Raw genomic sequence first — 25,223 nt, 5'->3', positions numbered from 1 at the left:
ATTGATTCTATGCATTGCATTTTCGTTATGAATAATCTGCTTGTACACACTTTTGGCTTTACACTTTTGACTTGACTTTTTGCTATGATTTCACACTAGAGATTGCATTACAAATGCAAGAGGGGAGTATTGATCTGAATAAGACACGTGCCAATGAGGAATTAGGACAGACACTCACACAGAGCTTTTGGGTTTGATAGGATGGAGAAATCAAACAAGAATTGTCTTAGAGAAAGAGAATGAAGTGTGGTGTGGATTGGAGAGGAATGCTGTGGATTGGAGAGGAATGCTGAATGCTGACACTTGCCATATGTATGAATGCACTGGATAAGTTGCTATTAGATTGCTTGCATTAGAAGCCTGTGAGGCTACAGTTATTGCATTGCATTTTAGATTTGCACCAAGAGCATATAGGTGCAAATTCTAGATTTGCATTATAGTAGTGTGTGCATTATGCATTGCTGTGCATGAATAAAAGTGTTTTCATTGTTGAATTGATTCATGTGTTTTCTTTGTGTCTTATGTTTGTGTGTCCATAGCATAGTAATTTAGGAATAATTTAGGAGTAACACAGTGCACAATTGCTCTGAGATACAAGTGCTGGGGGGCATAGTGATCCACAGCCCCCGAGGTAGATTTGGAGAAATAACAGTGGAGCAAATTTCAATTATTGGTTGCATTTCTTTTTCAACATTGTTTCATTGAATTTTGAACAGCTTGCAAGAGTTGGCATCAAGGACATACAATTGACATTTTTGTGTGCTAATTGTTACATGACATCAGTAGCACATTAGTTATGGCCATAGAGTGCATGCATGTGCCTGGTTTTTAATATTGATTGTGCTTCTTGAGATAGTACACCAACTCTAATACTTTTTAAAATGTTGGTGTATGTGAGGTCTGCAGACTGGCGCATGTTTTTGGTTAATTCTCTGTATTGGAAATGTTGCAAAATGTTGACATTTCCCATGCTGCCAAGAGTTTTACAACACTGTTTGTGCCCTAAGGTTTTAAATAGGTTCACCTTTCACTGGTGTCAATTGAAGAAGATCTCTGAAAACAATAATGCGTTTTCCTCCAAAGAGCTCTTCGTAGTCTGTTTTGAAGATCTCTTGTAATCTGAGGTGAATCAAAGCCAACATTAGTTTGGAGAGCATGCTCTCCTCATCTAATAGCAGCATTTTCATTTGTTTGAAAACTCTGAATAGTTCCATTGCAGCTCCTGTGGAAAGTTTGTAATAGTCTAATTTGTTTTGGTGTTCTACTGGAAGGAGTAGTAATCGGTGTAAAGTGACACAACCTATGTTGTAGGCAGCTAAACCTGTGGGGCAGTTACAACAGCTGACAGTTTGTTGTGTGTCAATTGTTGGAGGACAAGGCTGTTGACTTTGATTAAGAATGTTTTGCCTGAACCAGTTTGACCACTCCCGTATAGCAGTATAGGTTTGTAGTCTTGGCAGGTACAGTTTTTATTTTCATGTTGCACACCATGTTCAATTTGTTTTGTTATTTCTCATTGTTCTGTGGTGATTTCAGTACAGTAAAGTCTTCTTTAGCTTGTTCATACTGACACATCTTGTTTTCTACTTCTGTCATGGCTAATTCTGCCTCATTTGCTATTAGTGGCTGTCTAAGTTGTTCTTGGCTTCCTGTTACAGAAGGTTGACTACTGTCAGGAGTGTCCACTTCTAGTTGGGCCTGGAGTTCTTCTTCATGTTGCTGTTCATTGTGCAACATTGTTTGGTACTGTGTAAAGTTTATGTCTGGTATAGTGCTTTCATTTGCTTTGAAAGCGTCTTCATAGGAGTCATATGTATCCAGTAACGCTTCTTCTTTTCTCCATGGTTTAAAAAGTTGTAGCAGGGACATGTAATACAGTTCATGTTGAGGAGTTTTTAATGACAATTTGATATGATCAACTAAGCTGTGTTTGGTAAGTTTCATTAAGCTGCCTTCACAATTTACAACTCTGTATCTACCTTTCTTTTCATCTGGATTAATATTATTTTTGTATGTGAAGCTTTGGGATACGTGGTAGAGACACATGGATTCCAAAGCGGTACTCCTGTTTGGGTAGTATTCTGTCTAGTAAATTGTTTTTCAAAATGTTTTGGCTGTTGGAATAATTTTTGGCTATTGTTTCTATGTCCTCATATGATTTGAGAACTATTTTTCTAGATTTAGCAGGACCAAGACCATTTCTATATTGTCAGATGTCCCATACAAGGCAGTAACGGTTGAACGGTCTGCAGCTTCATAGCAGCCACAATCTCTACGAGAGAGCATTTTTATGCCTAAGCTTTACATTTTCTGTGAAAGTGTTTTGTCAGATAATATGTCATCCCTGAGGTCCTGAAGTTCTGTTTTCTCTGCTTTAGTTAAGTAGGCTGTGACATATCGTGCAACTGCAGTGGAATTGTCTGCAATGTACTGCACATCTATGTTTGCACTCCAAAGGAGGGCAATGATTGCATTGTAATCATTGATGCATTTTGATACTTCTGTTCTTTTTATGTAATATGTGTTCTTAGGTGATTTTCGTTTGACACTATGTCTGACTGAAGACATGAAGTTGTTTACATGACCTGTTGCTGAAACTGGTCTAGGGAAACCAAAGTGGCATTTGGTGTAGTATTTCCCTTTTTTTATATTTGCAACAACAATATTTCCCACATGTGTGTCTTTGAAATTGTAAAATGTGTGCATGAAGGTCACTATGTGTTGTTTGTGAAGGGATTTCACAAGTGACATATTTTTAGAGAACCGCAAAACAGTGACATCACTTTCTTGACCAAATTTAGGAGCATCTATAATCTACAATAATAGCATGGGAATGTATGGTGCTCCTCTGGCTTGGTATTCTTTCTACAAAAGAAGTGTTGAACTTCTCAGAGGGGAGGAACAGTCTTATTACAAATAAAGTATAGCATAGCAATTAAGCGATGATGGAAAAAATATCGAATGACAAAAATCTTGAGAAAAAAAATCTCAAAAAAAATAACACATTTTTTATTTATTTATTTATATGTATTTTTGGGGTCAGGTAAGTAAAAAAAGGGGTAAAATAAAAAAAATGAAAAAAGGGGGGTTGGGAGGACCCCCCCATTTCGAAAAAAAACGTATTGAAAAAAAATATTTGATTTTTTTTTTCGAGATTTTTTGGTTCAACCTTTTTTTTCAATATTTTTTTTTCAGTCTTTTCACTATGAAACCTAGAGAGCAGAGTTCTCCTGGTGTGTTTATATCTATGTTTGTTTTGTTTTTGTTTGCTATGCATAAGAAATTGGGTAAATCTTCCCATGCATATTCTGCACAATTTAATGTAACAAACCAAGTGGGTGGGCAAAGCTTTCTTATCATATTGCGTACATCTCTGTGATGTCGGAACCAGTATTCTTTTGTACCAAGCAAGTTTACTAAAAGATTTGTAATACTTGACTGTAAAACCTCATCTTTTTCTTGAACTTTTTGTAATAATTGCATAGCTGACATATTTTTAAAATGGGTACCTGATTTTAATGTGTGTGCAACTCCGTATCATAGAGTTGCTAGTTCACTTTCAAAGAGAAGGTGGAATATGTATTCCACGTTTTGTCTGAATCTGGGGTCGTCAGAATACATTCATGAAGAGCGATATTCTGATGCTGTTATCTGTGTGGGTCTATCATCGTACCTTACTCCTTTTCCAGTAGAAAAGAGTAGAAGAAAAGAGTAGAAGAAAGGCCCATGCTTCTATTCTTTTTTCCCATATGCTGATTGGAGATCCTTTGGCTTGTCCAATTTGGTGCATTCCATTGCATCATCTATAGTGTCTTTAGAGTGTAAATGATGAATTTTTTAATAGTCTAAAATCTTGGATTCTATAGCAGGATTTAAAAGGTAAAATTGACCAGTTTCTGATGACTCTTGATTTCTCTCAGGTTTTCTTCAATATTAATTTCTTTGTAGTATTCATTGTTGTTTTTTAGATATTGCAGGGCTTGTCTAACTTTATGTAAGTCCACAAGTTGTTGCCATTATTTTTGTGTCTTTTGTAGGTATGCCATTTACTAAGATAATTACAGATTGATCTATTGGCAGTTGCACTCCTAGAGTGTGTACATTTTCTTTGAGCTCTAATGGAAAATAAACTACTTTGCCACGAATGCCTTTCACTAATTCAGAGGGAGGTAATTTTGCTGTTTTTGGTTGAAGGCATGTTATTGCTTGAAATGGGTGCACTGATTGAATTATGATGCTCTTATATAATTTTAGTTGTTGCAGGGGTTTTGGTAGTGGGAATAATTCCAAGTTATTTGTGATAGCACATGAAGGTGTTTGGTTGTTGTCAAGTTTTGCAGTGCAGTAATTGCAAAGTATTAAGGGGTCAGTAATTTCATATTTGTTTTCTGCTATAAGGTAGAGAGCTAACTGGAATCATTTGGAATCTTCATTGTCTTCTATTTTGTACGTTATGTCTACAGTTTTTGTGCTACTTTTATAAAAAGGCCTGCATCAACACACGTACACATGGTTTGGTACTTCAGCAGAGGTAAATTTAAACTTTAGTATTTCTTTTTTGTATGCGTTTAATAGAAGGTTGCTATTTGTACAGTAGTTGCTATTTTGTTGTAAAGCTATTGCATTTTGTAAGTGGCTTTCACTTCCAAAATATTTTCTCTTGATATGCTCTATTTCTTCAAGTAGTTGTTTGGCTGTACCATGTAGAAGGTTGTTATTTGAATTGGCTAGTGCTAAAGCAGGACTATTAGCATAGTAGAGTTTATGGACCAGATTTCTTATAGTAGAATGATGTGTTGATATCATTTTGATATGATGGAAGGTGCTTTTGCAAATAGGTCCTGAAATGCAGGCTAATGAATATCCTTGTAGTCATGTGTATTTGCGCACTGGACAAGCATCCATATTTTGTAGTAGTTTCATTTTGAATTTGTATTTGTTTTTTACATACTGATTGAGGAACTGGCGTAAAGATTTGAAATATTTTTTGGCAATGTAACACATTGATGTGCACAGCCATTTGTAGACTGGACGTTTTGGTTCAGTTGAATGGAGGGGTGATACTGAGTTTTCTGGGGATATTTTTGTGAGCAGAGTTTCTTGTTCCATAATGGTGTTATTAAGTTTTTCATACCCTCGTCCACTGCTATGTATGGCAATTGGGTTTGTTTGCTTTTGTTTATATGCTTCTTCATTAAAATATGGTTCTGTGGTCGTGGTGTGACTCCATTCATCTCCACAGATGTTTAAGAAGCTATTTTTGTTGATATTCCGTTTATTGAGAAGTCTTTTTTGTAGTTTAGTAGTTAGTTTTGTTAGTGGTTTCATTTTGTTTAAAATTAAAATAAATAACTTCCTTTTGAGAAGGATTGCACTGTCTATCAGAGCTTCTAGGATTAATTTTCTACGGTAGGTTTTAAGGGTTGTTCATGATTTCTCTCCTGTTTTTATAAGGTTCTGAAGGACTCTGTGGCAGAACATTTATAGGTGCAGCGTTAGCAGTAGTGGTAGCTGAAGTCTTGTTAATCACTTTCTGTTTCGTTGTACATTTTGATAGAGGAGGCACAGTTTCTGTACTGAAAGCTTGTTTTGTTTCTCTTAATGACTGTATTGCTGTTTTGTTTGAACTTTTTGTACAAAATCTGCTAGAGATGCATGCTTATTTTGGACACTTTTATTTTGATTTGCTCTACTTCTGTGTTGCATTCTACCATGTTGCTTTTTGATAGGCATTCTCTGGGTTCTGTTGGAGAAAAAAAGAAAGTGTGGGTTGGGCTGTTGTGAAGTGTATGCGTGCTTTGTGCATGAGTGTCTGAGTATGATGGTAAGGATGATTTTGTGGAGGTGTGTGATTGTGCAATGGGCAGCTACATCAAGTTGGGAAGGCTGTTCTTGTATATGTGTGTTACTATACTGGGCTTCAGATGACAATAGAAAGGATGTTGCTGGCAAGGGGAAGCACTAATACTACATCTAATGGTAAAGGGTTAATACACTTGTTTATTCTACAATACTAAAATGTTAGTGTGATTGAGTAACAGTTAGAATATTATGTTAGTATTGTACTTACTTTTTTGTATGGAAAGAGTAGGTTTCTTCTAATTTCTTGTCCGTACTTCAGACGTTGCTGCTTTTCAGGAGAGTGGTCTTCACTGCAATTGTAAAAGAATGAAGTTTATAGGACTTTTGTTAATGTAGACATTGTTTTTTGTTTGTTTTTGTAGTAGTGTTTTCTTATAACTTAGCATAGTATGCACATGTACTTTCCTTTGCCTATGTGCATCTTGTATATTTTATTTAGAATCTGTTAGTTGAATATGTTTTACAAATTAGTATAATAGTAAACCTATGGAGCACACTTTGTTATTGGATGTTAAGAGATAGAAGAGATAATCATATGCATTTTTTGCTATTTTTACAGGGTAAATGGCAGAGATTGTACAGAAAAGCATGCAATGTATGCATTTGTGAATGTGAGGGAAATAAAGCAGAAGGATTTCATAGAGAGGCAGTAGTGTTGTTTCAGCTGGGAGCCTTTCTAATGATATTGTTTGTGTGTGTGTTTGAATGAAGATGCATGTACTCATCCTGGCTATGTGTAATTTTATAACACACTGGTCAGCCTTTTTCATAATTATACTGTTATTTCTCCCATCTTTTAATATGAAATAAAAAAAATTAGATAGCTGAGTATGTAAACATAAATTTGGAGAGCAGACAGGTTTGCAATTGACACTTCATCATAACAGATAGGAGACATTGCAGTAAGTTCATTTTACAGTTTATACAGGGTAAGTGACAGTTACTCTGTTTATATGTATTCCTAGAAGAGCTGTACATGTACTGTGTAGAAAATATTCATACCCGTAGTCTGTGTTCATGCATGTGGATGTGCATGAATCTGCAAGTAGACATCTTGGGGAGTTTTATAGTAGTTGTTGCTGTAGGTCCTTTGCAGTCACAGCCCAATTGTACAGAGAGTGATCAATAGTACATGTAAAGTAGTGATCTGTGATGATAGAGTTAGATGCAGAGTTCTTGGATGTGATTGGTGGATGATTGTGTGACTGCTTAACAGTAGCCAATGAGGAAATGGTGCAGAGAGTGACGTGGAGAGGGTAGAAGGGCTGCCCGAATGTTACGGGCTCTGCGGACACCGCGGCTGTACACGGACAGGGCGTGCCACATCTGGGGTTTCACAGCAAATCCAGCATGGAAAGGGGACTGCAGGGATCAGCCAATCAGATGTTGAGGTTGTGGTTTGTGTTGAAAGAGGCTGTGCATAGTGAAGATGTCAGAGTTAGAGAAAGTCAGGGTGTTGGTGGTTGGAGATATGTTTGTGCATGGTTTGGAGCAGTATGCTAAATGCAGGAATGTGGCAAGCAATTTTGATGTTAAAGGAGTGGAGGTGGTGTGGAGCACTGTGCCTGGTTTCAATGTGCAGGTAATTGTACAAGGTTGAGGAGATATGGGCAGTGTGAACAGTCCACATGTAGTTGTTTTGCACTGTGGCCCTTTGCATTTGGGCTATGTCAGTGCCCCTACTTTGTTGGAAGATTTGGAACACTTGGTTCAGGCAGTAATGAAAAAACATCCAAATGCCAAGGTTATTTTTTCTGGTTTTGTACTTAGGGCAATATGGGAAAATAGTTCTGTTTTTTGTCCTCAGCAAAATATTGCTAGGTGTGCAATCAACCGAGGCATGTTTGCTTTCATGCTTACAGCTGGTATGTTCTTTTATAATAATGAGAACATTGATTCTGGTGATTTTGTTTATTTTAAAGAAGATCGTATGTCCTTATCTTTTAATGTGAAATGCCATGCTATTTTGGAATATAAGGGTTGCTTTGGAGAAGCTAATGTGAAGATTTTTTAAGAAATAAATAAAAAAATACAAAATAAAAGGGGGTTCTCAAGCATCTGCAAAAAAAAAAAAAGGCTATTTTCAGGGGACGTTATGGTTCAGTTGCACTAATGAAAACCTATTAAATTCAATGAAAAAACTTTGTTAAAGGGACGTTATGGTTAAGTTGCACTAATAAAAACCTATGAAATTCAGTAAAATTCAGTAAAAAAACCTTGTAAAATATATATATATTCAATAAAAAACTTTGTTAAAGGGACGTTATGGTTAAGTTGCGCTACTAAAAACCTATGAAATTCAGTAAAAAAAAGTTGTTAAAAGGACATTATGTTACAAGTAAAATCTAAAAACCCCTGAAATTTGCCAGTTATTGTAAACTAAGCAACCATAAATCGCGCCACCACCGTGCACTGCTAAGACTAACACCCAGGAGATCAAAGATGACATCAAAAATATCATTGATATTTTCAAACTTTTCCCATTATGTCAATGGGAAAAAAAAGAAATTTTGGGATCCCCCCTATAACTTTGCCCCCCCCCGGACCCAACCTCACCAAACTTTGCAACACAATTCAGAGTGGGCCATATCATTTTTTTTTTTGCAAAATTTGGTGAGGTTTCGTCAAAGGGGAGGGAAGTTACAAGGTGCCCAAAAAGTGCTCTTCCTATGGGATTAGTAACTTAACCATATCTACATGGCTGCTACCGCCAGCCGTGTAATAAATATATTATGGTTAAGTTATGGTTAAGTTGCTAAACTCATAGGAAGAGCACTTTTTCGGCGGCTTATAACTTCGCTCCCCCTGGACGAATCCTCACCAATCTTTGCAATTATGGGGGTGCCAAACATTAGGAGATACATTTTAGCTGCTCAAATCACCCACATTTTCTGTTGGGAAAAACATGGGCACTCATCTTGTTGGGTTAATTTGAACAGAATGCCATACATATGCCCTTACTGTCATTTCCGTATATGACTTCACTGGCTAGAATTGCACATTGCACCCCACTTTCATCAAAAAGAACACCCTTAAATTATTAGGACAGGGCTAATGGCCTATGGGCAGGTGGTAGCGGTTTGGACCCATTGTCTCCTGTTCTTGATAACACAGATTTTCTACAGTCCTGCAAGAATCTGTTCATGGCTTGGAAGTTGGGGGTATTCACAAATCTTGCTCAACTGTACTAATAGGGATCTCTTTCAAGCTTTCAGGCCTTTGAGATGGTTTTCAACTTGACTGTGAAGGAGATACTTTGTTATACCCAAATCCATCATTGGATATCGAACCCTCAGATTAAAACTATTGGTTATCTACAGGCAACATCCCTGGAACTTACTCTGGAGGTTGGACTTCCCATCTGCACATGCTGCTTGACATGGTTGATTGTAAATGGGAGGAAGATTTTGGAATCTCATGCAGAACAGAGTACCGGACTAACCCATGGATTTTGGTGCACGTATCATTGTGATGTATCACAAAAGAGAGTTCTCCTATAAGGTCTGTTTCATAGGTACATTTCAGTGTCATGCATTTATAAAATAAAACCCACTTGCTCTCTATTATGCATGAGGGATTGTGGTGAGTAGGGCATCCTGGCTCACAAGTGGCTTCTTTGTTCCAAGTCCCAGATTTTTTGGGATGAAAATTCTGGCTAAAATAAAAGCCACTGTTAGAATTACTTCACATATTGATCCATTGATTGTAGTCCTGGGTCAAGCCGACTCTAGCCAAACAGTACAAAATCTGGGACTTTGGCTCTGAAATAGCTCTCACATGTAACCAATTACTAAAATAATTCCCAAACCTTGTCCATGTTTGTAGATGAAGTTGGTGACAACTAACCCAAAATGAAGGAATTTCTAAAATAATTCCCAAACTTGGTCCCCTTTTATAGATGGAGTTGGTGACAACTAACCCCAAATATCACATGGCCACTGTCAGGTCAATGCAGATTTGTCATACAGCAGTACGACATTGGTGTGGTGGTATTGGTGACTCTACCTGCTCATGGCCCCAGGCTTAATTCCCGCAGAAACATTCATCATATTGGGGAAGGTTGGTCCCTTGAATTACTTATCTAGCACAACAGATATGATATCTACCACTGCATCCGACTTCTGCATGCCTGCATGGAAACTGAGAATGTTTGTATGATAGATCCTGATGTCATGATGAACAAATGCTACCAGCATCAATCTTTCCACTATCAACTTCTCTGGATACAATACGTGCAATTGGGCATCAGATTGTCTGGTTCTGGAGTCCACCTGGACCTGTACTGGTTTTCAAAAATCAAATGAAATCAAATCAAGCATCAAAATACTTTTCAAAATAGTTCAATTCCAAAAGACATTGGAGGTGGGAGAGTCGATCCAGGATGAGGTGAAATTATTTGTCTTCAAACTTTGCGACCAGAGGCAAACACTCTCACTGTTTCACAATCAACACTGTGAAGGGGAGACCTTGAGAAGCATACATGAGCATTAACGTATCCTGATGTGTCTCAAGGCACTCAGCTATAATAATCAAATCAATGTGCAAGGCTGATTGGTGCTCCAACCTTGTCTTTTTCTGTTAGAAAATCAACCCAAAATCATGGTTTGAGAAACACCTTCTAAATGGGCTGCACAGTTTTCATCTGCGTGCCCTCGATCTAGCTACAAAGTAGACTTCATTAGCATAGACAAGGGGTCTCATATCTAGGCAAAGAGTACACCAACAAGGAGCCAATGTTTTTAAATATCGTTCACATGTACAATAGGCCTGCAATAATACTCTTAATATGGTTAAAAAACAGTCCTGGATTTCCACCACTCCATTTTACAATGCATTGTCTCGCCCCACCAGACACTGGTGATTTATTACAGCCCTTGATTAAAGCATGGAGGAGGATTTGCAATACACTTTTTGACTCTTAGCTCTTGTTATCCTGCCCCACCCATGCCCATGTACCCAACACTTTAATATGTTATTATTTATTTTAGTGGCATAGTTTACTAATGAACTTTTCACTAACATACTTAAAACGCATCTCACATATAAACAAACATCATAACACAATATGTTTCTCTACAAAATAAACATGTCTATAACAAATACATTGCATCAAAATTCAATATTCATCTGAACTGATACGAACATTCCGTTCACTTATTCATTCCTGTCAGTTCGTACCCTCATCCTCACTTGAAAAAACCTCTCATGAAAAATGCATAGTGGCCAGACTCCATTTGAAAGATGTTTCTGGAAAAATGAATTACCAGATAATACTTGCATGTAAAAGCTTAAAATCTGTTAAATGTGCAAAATAGTGATCACATTGGGAAGAAAGCATAGAACATTCCAACAGTAAATGGAATATGGTTTCCACTAGAACCACCTTTTTATAAAACCTATTTTTTTTCAATCTACGCTCTATGCCTCCCCTATCTCCTAAAATGTCCTCAGTCCGGAAAAAGTTCATACAAAGGTGCAGGCATTGCGTACGCCAAAAGCCCCCGGACACTTGTGTAAATAGTGAGGACATATACCATATGGTCTGACATCCACCAACAAACCCGAGAAAAGACTGGTTCTATTGTGTTAATCCAGTCTCTTTCCCTCAACCTACAGTTCACTTTAACGCGGTGAAATAATTAGAAAGTCAATGGATACATCATTGTCACACATGTTAGTTAAACACTGTTCGCACCACCGAACAAACGGGGAGGACAATTTGTTTAGCATGTTTTAGCAACCACAAAATCGATGAAACGTCAGCAGATAGAATTTTTCTCACGAAATTTTATTTTTTCCAGGATGCTATTGTTTACATGAAGTTATCTCCAGCTCATATCTCATAGGGATAGGGACACTTTGTGGGACCTTCAGAATTCTCCTCCAAAAAACTCCCTCTAATTTCATCCCTTACCAGTTTCTTGTGCCTTCGCCCAATGGGGAAAAGGAAAGCTGGGGACGAGGGTGGCCCTGGGGGAATGGGTGCCGGGGAAGGGGGCAAAAAAGCCAAAGAATACCAAACTAACTAAGGTGAGAAACCCCACCCCCCCCCCCAGCCTGCAAATAATGTCTCACAGAGATCCTTTGATTCCTATCTTGATGCAATGGTGAATAAGATAGTCTTCTGCATGAATGCAGCAGAGTTAGCTACTCGAGAAGTAGTTCCCTTGTTGGGGGACCACTGCAACAGGGCTGTTGGTACTGGAAGTCTGTATTGCGAGAAGTGGCTGGAAGATGAGGGTACAGTGGGTTTGGGGGATGCAAGGGAGGCTGAGCAGGAAATATTTATACAGGACCCCATAAGGCCGGGTAGGCTGGGTAGCCCAATTGCTGGGGACCATGCCTATTCGGACCTGTTTTCCTCCTGAGTTTGTGAGGGGGATAAGGCGTGGTTGGAATCTTTATTCGATGATAAATTAAAGCCTCCCGAGACAATCCTAAAATCCTTGCAGGGACTGAAGGTGGGGATCCTAAATACTTTAGCAATAATGGATGACTCCATTAGATCCTTCTCTACTAAAATATGTGAACTGGCCCTAGCTAGATAGGAAGAGGTGGTTGGTCCTGGGCAATGTGCCCTGTGTGTGTCGTTGGCGGGTGGACACTCCCATGACTGTAATAAGGTAATGGAGGATTCCAGTCAGCAACCACCTGTCACAACTGTAGTAGATTTGGACGAAGGGCGTGTGGCTCCCAAGGCAGGGAAGGGGTGTATTTTTAACAATGAGAGGGGTCAACATACTTTGAGAGAGAAGGATACCGAATAGTCTGACTCTCTACAGGGTGTTGAGGACCAAGTAGTTCTAAACTTACCACCGGAAGCAGTTACGCTTGTGGGGATTATCACCGGCCTCCCCGGCCTCCCGAATGGTAGCTTTGAGTCAACCCTCTCCCTCATTAATAAGGCTTCACATTGGATTAATTCCATGTTGATGGGTCCTAAGGTAGATCCCACAATTATCCGCATAGCTAGGAAAGTGGATTGGGTAGGCAGTAGGCCTAAAAACCTCCAAGGGGACTGTATTGTGGTGACCTTCTCGGACACAACTATGGCAGACTACCTTTGAGTTCTATCCTTGCCCGAGGTCTTAAGCCAAATGGAAACAGACTCTTTACTAAGCTTCTCCCGCTGGACTTCTTCTATGTGAGGGTCGGGGGACAGGTGGGTTGGAGTCAGTCTCGGGACAGCAGGGTTGGAGAGGGGCGGGGTGGAGGGTAAACAGTGAAACTCCCAGCCCGCCCAGTTCTCGACTCTCACATTAAGGGGGGCTGGAGCTCAGTCCCTGTGAAAAGAGGCCTGAGTGTTAATAAGGAAAGGGCTCCCACTGTTGCACTGGGCCTGAGAAATCAGTTTGAGATCCTCACTTCTTATGAGGATCTGGACTGACAGATGGATGTCTTAGGGGGTTGCGCCCTTCCTGAAGCCGGATTGGGAATGCAAACAGTGGTTTCCTCTTTGGACGGCAATGGTCAAGCAACCAAACCGGCTGAGTTTCATTTGCTCTCCTGGAATATTGCAGGCTCAAGGAAGAAGATGAAAATGTTCTGGGTGTTGATTTTCTTCAGGCCAATGAGGTGATCCTCCAACAAGAAACATGGGCATTGGAAGCTCCACAGTTAGATGGTTTCAAATCTTATGGAATCCCGGCCAAGAAAAAACCGAGGGGGAGATGTTATGGGGGCCTAGCTACTTTAATTAAGACCTCATTAAACTGAGGAGTTAAGGTAACAGACACTAATATGGATTATTTGCAGGTGGTTCACCTTTTACCAACAAGGGGTGAAACGTTCTGCATTATTAACTTTTGTAATAGTCTGCATATCTTGGAGGCAGATAGACTGATGAAGGTTAAAGGTTTTATGGAATGCCTTTTCTCGGCAGGAAGGAAGAGAAATGTGGTATTCATATGGGGTGGCGATTTTAATATTTAGATGGGAATGGGTGGGGTCAATGATCACTTTGATCCTCTGGAGGACCTGTCTCTGAATATTCCATCTCCACGTATGAGTGACGAAAGGGTCTGCCCAAAGGGACTACAAATGTGCTCATGGCTGTCAGAGTGGGGACTACGAACAGTCAACGGTCGCTTGGCCCCAGATATTCCAGGCCAGGTGACCTTTAACAATCATTTGGGGTTCTCAACAATCAATTATTTTTGCATCTCTTTGAGCATCTGGGAACGGGCCCTGAGTTTTGAGGTGATTCATGATGTGAATAGTCACCATCACCCTATCTGTTTGGCACTAACAGGATTATTAGAGGTAGAGACATACTCAGTTGTTTCTCCTTGTCAAGAGAAGGGAGTTTCTTCCGACTCAAGAAGAATTAAATGGGGGACTATTTTGGAGGGGAAATTGCACTATGAGTGATTTGTGGAGAATGAGCCTCTTTTGGCAGGAATATTGGGGGATAGTTTACCACCGAAGCTAATTGTAGACAACTTTGTGAAGCTAGTGGGTGCACTATCCAATGTATTTCGATAGTAAGTAAGAACACGGGGAAAGCACTGCAGAAGTGGTGGTTCAATGAGACATGTAGAGGGGTGAAGAGAGGTTTATTGAAGACTCTGAAGGACCCATCATCTAGCAGAAGGGAGATTACCCAGGCTAGAGCACATTACCAAAGGGAGCTTAAGAGAAGGAAACAGGAAATTGAGGAGGAGTCCTGGGAGGGCTTTCTGAATGTAGTCAAACAAAGGGATCAGAAGGCTTTCTGGGAGTTTGTGAAGGGGGGCTCGGTTGGGTGTGGGTCTAATGTGGGCAGTGGGAGCCATGTAGAGGAACAGGCATGGATAGAGCATTTTGGGAGCCTGTTTGGGGCGGTGACCTCTGTGAGCCAAGTCGGCCTGACTGTATCCTGCCTAAAATTTGACTTGGAGGAAGTGAAGAAGGCCATTAACCAACAAGCCCATAACCGGGCGCCTGGTCCGGATATAATTCCATCAGTTGTATTTCAGGAACCTCTGGACTTGTGGGCACCACTTCTAACGGTGGTGTTCAATGCCTTTATAGAAGTCACTAGCTATCCCTCCTCATGCAAAAGGGACATTATTTTTCCTATTTTAAAAAAAAGGGGTCCTGGCGAATTCAGGTGTATATAGACCCATTTCTTTGTTGGACTCGTCTTTTAAAATTTTTGGGAGGGTGCTATTAGCAAGTATTGAACTATGGTTGTCGGAACATCCAGTGCTATCAGACATCCAGCTGGGTTTTCATCCAGGGGTTGGAACCATGGAACAGAGTCTCAACCTTTACCTCATAGTGGCAAACGTGTTTTTTTGTAAGGGTGAGCCGGTGTACCTGGCATTCATGGACCTGAGCACGGCTTTTAATAAGATTGACAGGGCAAAGCTCTGGGCCGTGCTCGGGTCATTGGGTTGTCCAGGGGATATATTGAGGGTTTTGGTTGATATACACACTGAGAATGAGGCCTGTGTGCGTGTGGGCCGAGTGGCCATTGCACAGCATGTTTCAGGGTCAGGTGTGGTGTGTGGCAGGGCTGCGTATTGGCCACAATCTGTTTCTGTTTATATATCAATGGCCTTCTACTGCATCTGACAAACATATTGGCTGTTCTTTTGGTTCTGGGGGCTCGGGCTTTCCCATTATTAGCATACACGGATGATACTGTATTGATAGCAAGAACCCCGAGAGCATTGCAGACTCTGACAAACACATATACAACCTTTATGTGTGATCTAGGGTTAAAAATTAATACAAAAAAATTGTCTGTGATGGCTTGTGTGGGCATAAAATGTCCAGTGGCAATGAAACCGATGCTCTATGCCGGAGAAGTTATCTAGCCAAACAATCGGCCAAAATGAGTTAGCAAATTGGTTGTATCTTCCGATTTATGTCAAAGTGTGTGAGTCAGCCTTTTGAGGTGATTTCCAAAATATATGTTGAGCAAGCCAAGGCAGTCACAATGTATGGGCCAACGAAATACAAGATAAGGAGAACAAATTCCTAATGAGACTATTGGCCTCCCGAACTCTGCGGCCTCCATCTCTATCCATCGAGAATTGGGACTAGAGTTCTGGGAGGACCAGTGGGTGCTTGCTCCGACCCTATTTTGGGTGCGGTTGTGGACGAATGAATATGCATCCCTTAGCCACTTTATCATTAGGTCCGTGTTGGGAAGGGTGGGGTGGCAGATAATCCGGTGGCTAGACTACATTGCTAAAGCCCTGGGAGAGGCTAACCTGAGTGTACTTTTTCCGCCAGGAGATATTATAACAAAAGTAGAGGGGAATAGCCATAAATTGGTGCTGGGAGACCCTTTTGTGAGGAAAAGAATACTTTTAGAGTACGATAATAAATCTGCACAATTACACTCATTGATTAGCAGGCCAGGTGTTATCCAACCGTACTTAATATGTGGTTCCTACCGGAAGGATATATGGCTACTTACTAGGGCGAGATTTGGCTGCCTTCTTTTAAGAGGAAATACTGTCAGCTGGAAGGAGTTCCCGGACTCTGCTGAGTGCCCTGTGTGCGGCCATTATAATGAAGATCTGGCCCATATGTTGTTGTTTTGTACAGGGTACTCTGGGATCCGGAGAGTAACCCTGATCCCTGTTCTTAAGAAGGCAGAGATCCGTTATTATAAAGTGGCTCTTATCTTTCTATTGAGTGCTGACTCTGTTCTCACTGCTTGGGCATTGCTCTCTTTCTTGAAGAGAGTGATGTACTTCAGAAAAGGTCTGATGCAGGTACAGGGAGAGTGAGGCCTTGCTATTGGTTGGTGGACCCTAAATGAAAAAGGCTGCCATTGTAAGGAACTTCAAGCTAACTGTGTAGGGGGAATAGTTACTCAAGCAGTACCATGAATGATATGTTATGGTACCTGTCTTTGTGTGATAAAGTATTTGTATGTGATCACACGATGGGCTTTTTTATGATCTATGATCTTTTATTGATTTATGTAATGCTGTACTTGTGTTTTATGGATTTTTTATTATCCGAAATAACATTTTTTGACTTATTGACTGACAAAGAAGTTATCCCCAGCTCGTATCTTATAGGGATAGAGACACTTTGTGGGAGCTTCAGAATTCTCCTCCAAAAAACTCCCTCTAACTTCATCCAATGTCCAGTCAGCTAAACAAAGTAGTCTCTGCCCCAAAGTTCATTACTGTTGCTACCTTTTTGCAGTAAAACTCCCTAACTGGAGGTAGTGAAAATTAACCACATTTCTTATTTACATACACTGCCTGCGCAGCTAATGACATCATCCTTTGCTTCTTAAAGGCAAAGAGTTCATGCATGTTTTCTTTCTTGATCTTTCTTCATGTTTTCTCAAGGACAACCCCAAATACATAAAAGTATCTACCGGTCAAGGACATTGCTACCCAACACCCAGCTGAAGTTCCCAGTCAATTTACATTTCTTATGTTGAAAGGCAAGTATTTGAATTTTTGATTGTTGCAATGCAATGCAAAGATTATTCAAATTACCGCATCTTTTTAGGTCAGACAGTTGGTCTGACATATCGTCCATGTATAGTAAATAGTTCACATGTGTGCAGCCAACCTTAGGTGGAAAATATTGAGGGGGTAATTCATAGAATTCAGCTCACAAGTGGCGCACGCGGCTGGCGCACAGTGTGCACGTGCGAATCCCTGCGCCAGGCGTGTGCGCCAAAATACATTTCCGCGCACAGCGTATTCATGGATTCCAGCCACCAAAACCAACCGTGGCGCACAGTGGCACAGCGGCCCTGCAGCAGCGCCAGTTACGCCCCCAAGAACGCCCCTTGCGCAGGGAAAAGGCATCAAAATCCCCAATCCAGCGCAAAGGGCTGCGCTAACCCTGTACCAGCACGGCAAGCGGGGTACGTGTATCACTGGGGTGCGCGGGAAGTACCTCACGTTATTTCAGCTGGGTACGTGTATTTCAGGGGTGCGCGGGAAGTTCCACACACGATTCCATCAGGGTACGTGTACATCAGGTGTGCACGGGAAGTTTCACACGTGAATTCAGCAGGGTACGTGTATATCAGGGATGCGCTGGAAGTTCCACACGCAAATGTCCTGGGTACGTGTATTTCGGGGTGCGCGGAAATTTAAACACGTGAATTCAGCAGGGTACCTGTATTACTGGGGTGCGCGGGAAGTTTCACATACGATTGGCCCTGTGCGAGCATTGTACGAGTATTTCAGGGTTGCGCGGGAAGTTTCACACGCGATTCCATCAGGGTACGTGTATATCAGGGATGCGCTGGAAGTTCCACACGCGAATGTCCTGGGTACGTGTATCTTGGGGTGCGCGGGAAGTTTCACACGTGATATCAGCAGGGTACGTGTATTTCAGGGGTGCGCTGGAAGTTCCACACGCGAATGTCCTGGGTACGTGCATCTTGGGGTGCGCGGGAAGTTTCACACGCGAATGTCCTGGGTACGTGTATCTTGGGGTGCGCGGGAAGTTTCACACGCGATATCAGCAGGGTACGTGTATTACTGGGGTGCGCTGGAAGTTCCACACGCGAATGTCTTGGGTACGTGTATCTTGGGGTGCGCGGGAAGTTTCACACGCGATATCAGCAGGGTACGTGTATTTCAGGGGTTCCGTGGAGTACTACACGTGAATTGGCCGTGTGGGACCTCCCAAGTGTTCACTCCACAACCTCCACGGCCCCTGCAGGCAGCCCACACCACGGGGGACTAGCCTGCACCCCCACTCATGTCCCCCAGCACCCATGCCCCCCAGCACTGTGGGGCACCCTCCACCAAGCCCCCAACTCATGTCCCCCTGCACCCGCACCCAACAGCACTGTGGGGCACCCTCCACCAGGCCCCCACTCAGTCCAACTCATGTCCCCCTGCACCCTCAACCTCCAGCACTGTGGGGCACCCTCCACCAGGCCCCCACTCATGTCCAACTCATGTTCCCCTGCACCCCCACCCCCCAGCACTGTGGGGCACCTGCCAGCAGGCCCCCAACTCATGTTCCCAGGCACCCCCACCCCCCAGCACTGTGGGGCACCCTCCACCAGGCCCCAACTCTTGTTCCCCAGCCAACATGTCATCAAAATCTAGATCCCTGGTCCCTATGGTCAGCCTCCAAATGCCAAACACCCACCCGAGTATTGCATCCACCCACTTAGAAATGGCAATAACATGATAGAACCCCAATTGCAAGTTTTGAAATGAGCACATGTCCCTCACATACACCCAATGGGTGTCAGTGAATCTCAAAACCCATATCATGATATGCATGAAACCAATGAGATGATACTACACATTGAAGTTTGAACAAAAAATATGTATTAAAGGAAACTTAAATTGAATCAAAAATAAACAAACAGAAATGGGAATTTAAAAAAATAAAAAGCAGCATGTCCGTGAAATAATGCAAAACCAAAAATCATAATCCAAAGGAATGGTGTCCAAAGTCACAGTGCACAAAAGAAAATCCAATGGAAAATTATAATTGAAAGCCATTGCTCCATGAGTAAATTGTAAAAAAAAAAAAAATACAACAGTCAACTATATACAGATGAACAAGCCAGGGTCCATGATCCCAACAGAAGAAATGAAACCTATCTAATAACACTACCTAATAAAAAAAAACTATATACAAAAATGTGGCCCATTGTCCAAAAGGTCCACAAAAATGCAAAACCAAAGGAAACCTAACACTAACTACAGAACTATTTACAAGGGCAGCGGGCTAGTCCGACGGCTCACTTTTGGATGTCCCGGGCCAGGGCATCATCGAACTCCTGCTCAATGTCCGGAGGCGGTCCTCCTCCATGGCCCCGAGGGTCCGCAGGGCCGTCGACGTGTCCACCTCCAACCCCCTGCGGATTGCCTCGAGGCACTCAGCCCGCCTCAGGGCCCTCCGCATGGAGTTCTCCGCCCTGACCATCGTGAGCCGTGCCTCTTCCGCCCGCTGCCGCTCCGCATCTATGGCGTGGCCCAACCGCTGCCAGACGGAAAACACTTTCTGTCCCGGGTCATCCTGCCCTCCGGCCGATGCCTGCCCCTCTGATGTCGAAGGCCCCGAGCCATCATGGCTCCCACCACGTTGCTGCTGCTGCTGTGCCTCTGCCCGTGCACTGTCTCCTGCTGCCTGCACATCCTCCGCTGGCTGGGGTGCAGTCGTTGATGTGGCCACCCCTGCTGGACGTCCGACTCCCGACTGTGGCAGGGATGCCTCCTCCACCAGCCTGGCCGCACCATCAGAGGCAGCTCCACAGGGCACCCAGGTGACTGATGGGTGGGAAGATGGCACGGAGGACGACTGGCGCATAGGGGGTTCAGTTGAGGAGGGGGTCGCACCAAGCCCCATCAAACGGAGGAATCCGGCCTGGGTGACCTGTCCCAGTAGGCCGACGTGGTCAACGAGCCATTCGAGATGACGTGCAGTCTCCTCATGAAAAGACTGCAGGTCACCTTGCATGGCCCGTTGACGCAACGCCCCACCAGTCAGGACAGGCTCAACCCGGACCCGGATAGCCACGTCGGCAGGCAGAGGAAGGCCAGTTGTCGTGAGCTCATCCCCTGCCTGAAAACGGGTCTGGACGTAGGCATCCCTGCTGGTGCAAGATGATGCAGGGACAGGATCAGGGACAGGATTGCACACAGGCACCTCCGCGGCGGCCTGTGGTGCCTTCTGTCCCTGGTCCTGCACTGCACCACTAGCACCAGTGGAATCCCCACCTCCAGACCCCGTCTCTGTTGCTTGCACGGCCTCCTCCTCCACCAAACCCCCCACCAACCTGGATGACTCTGTGCCATCTTCCCCCGTTGGGCCCTGTGGGGTCCCAGCTGCCCCTTATGCTGCCGAGGAGTCCATCTCCACCCTCTGCCTCTTGGACCTCCCCCTGGCAGCTGCGGCCTGGGACGCGGCACCGGACTCCTCACTCCCCGACGAGATCACAACCTGGGAGGGGAGCCGGGCCTTGCGTCTCCGGCTGGCGGTGGGATCCCCGCCGCTGTGCTCCACAGCACCTTCTCCGTCCTCTTCATTAGTTGACGCTGCAGACAGGGAGAAATAAAACACAGGCATCAGGGCACTGTACAATGGACACATACACACATGGCAGTTGTACATGAGTGGCATTGGCAAACCTCAGACATGCCATCACAATCCCCAACACACATGTCATTTCAACTTGCACACATGAGCCATATCGCAACTGCCAGCACCATCCATACACATACAACAGCATGAGCAGGAAATGGTGAGCCAGACATCACATGCAACACAGGGAGTGCACTACACATGTACACACACCACCACACTTGCATGCATGTGTACACCTCTGCCAAGTGTCGCAGTGTTCAGATGGGCTGTCACATGCATCCATGTTGCATCACTGTTGCACCCTTGTCAAATACACACACATGCACATGTACACAGTGCTGATACATGCAGCTGAAAACAACATACATGCGTGACATCACGAACATGTCTACTTACATACACATTCATCCAAACATGTGTGCCCACACAACTGCATTTGGCATGCAAGCCTACACACACAAGCACCATCCATGTCTCACACATTACAGCCCTCGCATGTGTTAGCCTCACGGCCCTGTACACCCCGACCCATGCTCGACCCCATACAAACAGATGTGCAACCTGCACACTACTGAAACATCACCACACGCACAGCTCACAATCAGGATGCATGTACACTTACCGCTCGACTCCAGATGGGTCTGCCTCTCAAGGACCTGGACGTGGAGCCCTGGGGATATGCGTTCCAGGACCCTCATCTGATCTTCCGACAAGAAGCCCCGGCGCCCCTTAGCATCCGCTGCCTTCAAGAGGCTCCAGGCCTTGTTCAGGGTCCTAGACCTGAAGTCCTCCCAGCGCTTCTTGACATGTTGGAAGTCGCGGACTGCCACCCCCTCCGTGTTGATGGCAGTCACAATGTCCGTCCAGATCCGAGTCCGTCCTTCCTTGTCGGCGCGGGAACTTCCGAAGAGGGCTTGCTGCCCCAGGACTTGCTCCACCAGGACACCAACTTCCCTGGCACTGAAGCTGGTGCCCCTCTGCCTCTCTGGCCGGGGGTTGTCAGTGGTGCCAGATGTTGCAGTGCCCGACATGACAACCCCAGAGGCAGGAGTGGGTGGGCAACTGGGTCCTGGGGCAGGGCTGTGGAGCGATGGAATCCCAGTCGGGAGTCTTCGGTTCCAGCAGGGGTGGTCACAGCAACAGCACCCCTGGCTGATGTGCAGGCAGCAAATGGCAGGGCACGTGGGCAGCAGGCAGTCAGGCAGCAGCAGATGGCAGGTGGGAGCGTGCTCGGGGCTCTGGGGGGCAGTAATTCGGCCTTCTGGCCAGGAGCGTGGTCTACGCGAGGCCAGCTGGATACGGAGTGATTTGGCACGTGAAAATTCTGCACGTCAGCGTCTAATTCGAGGAAAGGCCCTTAGCGCGTACGCGCGTCTGCACGCATACGCAATTTCACTGGACAGAAGGCCCGTCAAGCGCAAGCACCCCTGTGACGTGACGCGCGCAGGTGTGCATGGGCATTTCAGCGTGCGTGAAAAACTGCACGTCCGCGTGTAATCCGAGTAAAGGGCCCATGCGCGTAAGTGACGTGACGCGCGCAGGCGTTTCCCTTAGCACGGGTTAAAGGTGAGCGGGCCCAGCTGTTCGCTGTACGTGCCTTTTGTGGAGACCGACGTGTGTTGCTGCTTCCTGTTATTTCGAGCGCCATCACAACTTCACAGCTATCAAGGACGTATCTCTTAATTTGGCGGGGCTATTGGCTATGCGTGTTTTTCTGCATCGCGCTAGTCAGACGGTGAGTCGCACACGCTCTTTTTCCCACTGCGGGTGCCCCTGTGTATCGCACCCATTTTCGATGTCATAGTAGCCTGCGTGTCCCACGCGTACACGTTATTCGTGTTACTGGGTGCCACCGCGTACTGCGGGAGGTTGAATCCACGCACCTAGGCTGCAGGGTTGCGTGCACGGTTTTACTGCAGTTTTGGGGTGCCTGAGCGTTGCGTGACCCGTCACTACATCACCGGGGTCACATACAGCCTTGCAGGTGCAGGGGGGCTGTTAACATCTTGCTTCCCACCCCCTTCACCCCAATTGCCCAGGTCAATTGTGGTGTACACCTCCCATTGGCACCACTCCATCTGTGCCGGCACTACAACATCTGTGTCATGGTTGGGAGGCCACCAAAGGTGAGGGGCGCCTCAGGTGGGCATACTCCTCGTGGCGGTCGTGGTCGGGGACGTGGCCGTGGTGACCAGGGAGTAGGGGGACTCCAGGGTGTCCAGGGCGGCCACAGAGGGGGAAGAGGCAGGGGTGCGCCACTTGAGCACAATGTTGTGCCATGTGTCGGTGCAGTCATGCCACCACCCCCTGTGGTTCCGGGGGATGCAGCTTCTGCATCTGGCACTGGCGCCCGTGTGACCCGGCAGTCCGTTCCATCGACTGCCATGGGCCCAAGGGTAGTGGTAGCTGCAGGTGCAGCTGTGGACACCGCCACCCAGGCTCAGGGTCTGCCAGCGCAGGCTGTGTTGGCACTTGAGGAGCCCTTGGTAGATCTCCAAAAGGCCAGGAGGGAAACCATAGGGGCAGGACGGACTGCTCAGACCAAGACATGTGTCCCTGGGGCAGTCATGTCATCTGCTGCCCCGAACAGCCGGGTGTTGGCAAGTGCAGGGGCAGATTCACCCAACAACACCCCGGATGTTAGTCTGCCAACCAGGACCGTTGCGGTCAATGACCCTGCCACAGCTGATGTTGCTGCGCAGGGTCCATTAGAGGGCACCCTGCTGCCACTGACACAAGTCAGGCCTTTGGTCGTCCCTCCACCTGCCACTCCCTCGGCTCAATCCACCGAACCCACTGGCCATACTGGTCAGGGCGGCATTAGCCAGCCAGGGTCTGCGCCACAGTCCAAGAGGAGGAAGGTTTCACCTGCAGCACAGGCTGGGACCCCACACACAGCCACAACCTCCTGCACATCGAGGAAGAAGCCTTTCTGCAACCAGGAACTGGACTTCCTCGTGGACTACGTGCAGGGCCACAGCCGTGACATGCTAGTGGGTGCCAATAGTCAGACTACGGCTGCCCAACGTGACACTCACTGGAAGCATGTTGCGGAACATGTCAGTTCATTCGGCCACGAGGTGCGCACGGCGCAAGAGTGCAAAAAGCGTTGGAATGACATCAAACGCAGCACTAAGGCTAAGCGTGCCTTTAATTACAACTTGACTCTGGTGACTGGTGGTGGGCCTGCACCAGAGGAGGAAGAGCTCACTCCACATGAGGCACTCGTTGCAGAGTTCATACCACCTGAATTGGTCGAAAGAGTGGGTGAAATGCTCGACTTTGATGCCCAGTCCAGTGAGTGTTGATGAGTGTTTGTTGAGGACGTGTGGGTTTCACTTGTGGGATGTGTTGTGCATGATTGCCACTACATGTGACGTATACATGGTTCTGATGTGTAAGTAATGCAATGCTTCCGTGATGCATGTCTCCTCTGCCTGCATGTGGGGACTCCATGTAGGCATGCTCCCTTGCCCTCCTATGCCACTCTGCACCCTAGTTCCACCTTTGCACTGGTCTGCTTCAATCTTGCCAATGTGTACTTTCTTGTTCATGCGTCCTGTTTAGATGCTAACTTCCAGCGCAGAATCTGCCAGCCATATGCCGTGTGGTACAGCCTAAGTACTTGATGCAGGGTATCTCACTTGTACTGTGCATAGGTCAGATGTCCCGCAGGGACATGAGTGCCCATTCATGCTCCATGTGCATTGCACGCATGCCCCTATGTGTCCTTGACTGGATGATCACTGTAATACAAGTCCTTGGTTACATACATTGCATGGCATCTCATCAGCCTTCCCATGTCAACTGTGGCTCAGTACTGCGTTACACACCTGTTTAGGGTCTGACAATCTGTGTGGCTCACAGGCCTCAGCCTGTTCAATGGCCAATGACTCTGTCCAACTGTTGTTGTGTCTTCTTCACACATGGGCGGCATCCAGAGTTTTCATCACGTGTCCTGCTTACTGTCCCATCATCATTTGCAGTGTTGTCACTTGAATCACATTAAGCTGTTTATGCCAGTCAACACTGCCTGTCAATACACAGGTGTATGGTCAGCCTTTTGATACCATGCTAGGCATCCCTGCTTTGGTACTGGGGTGGAGGGGTGCTTGGCTTCTAGATATGGAACACATTGAATGCACAATGCACGTGATGCCTGAATTTCACATTGCACTGCCTTCACATTTCCTGGCACACACCATGGAGTCCTTGTACATGTAGGTAGTGAGTTGCGTACACATTTTCTGCACTGCATAGACCCACTTCCATGGAAACTGCTACCTTTCAACAGGTCTGATCACAGAAGCAATTCAAAGTTGACCCAGCAT

This window comes from Ambystoma mexicanum, chromosome 5q (genome assembly GCF_040938575.1).
Source record: "Ambystoma mexicanum isolate Mex_15411 chromosome 5q, UKY_AmexF1_1, whole genome shotgun sequence".
Lineage (NCBI taxonomy): Eukaryota > Metazoa > Chordata > Amphibia > Caudata > Ambystomatidae > Ambystoma > Ambystoma mexicanum.
Note: the sequence above shows the minus strand (reverse complement) of the source record.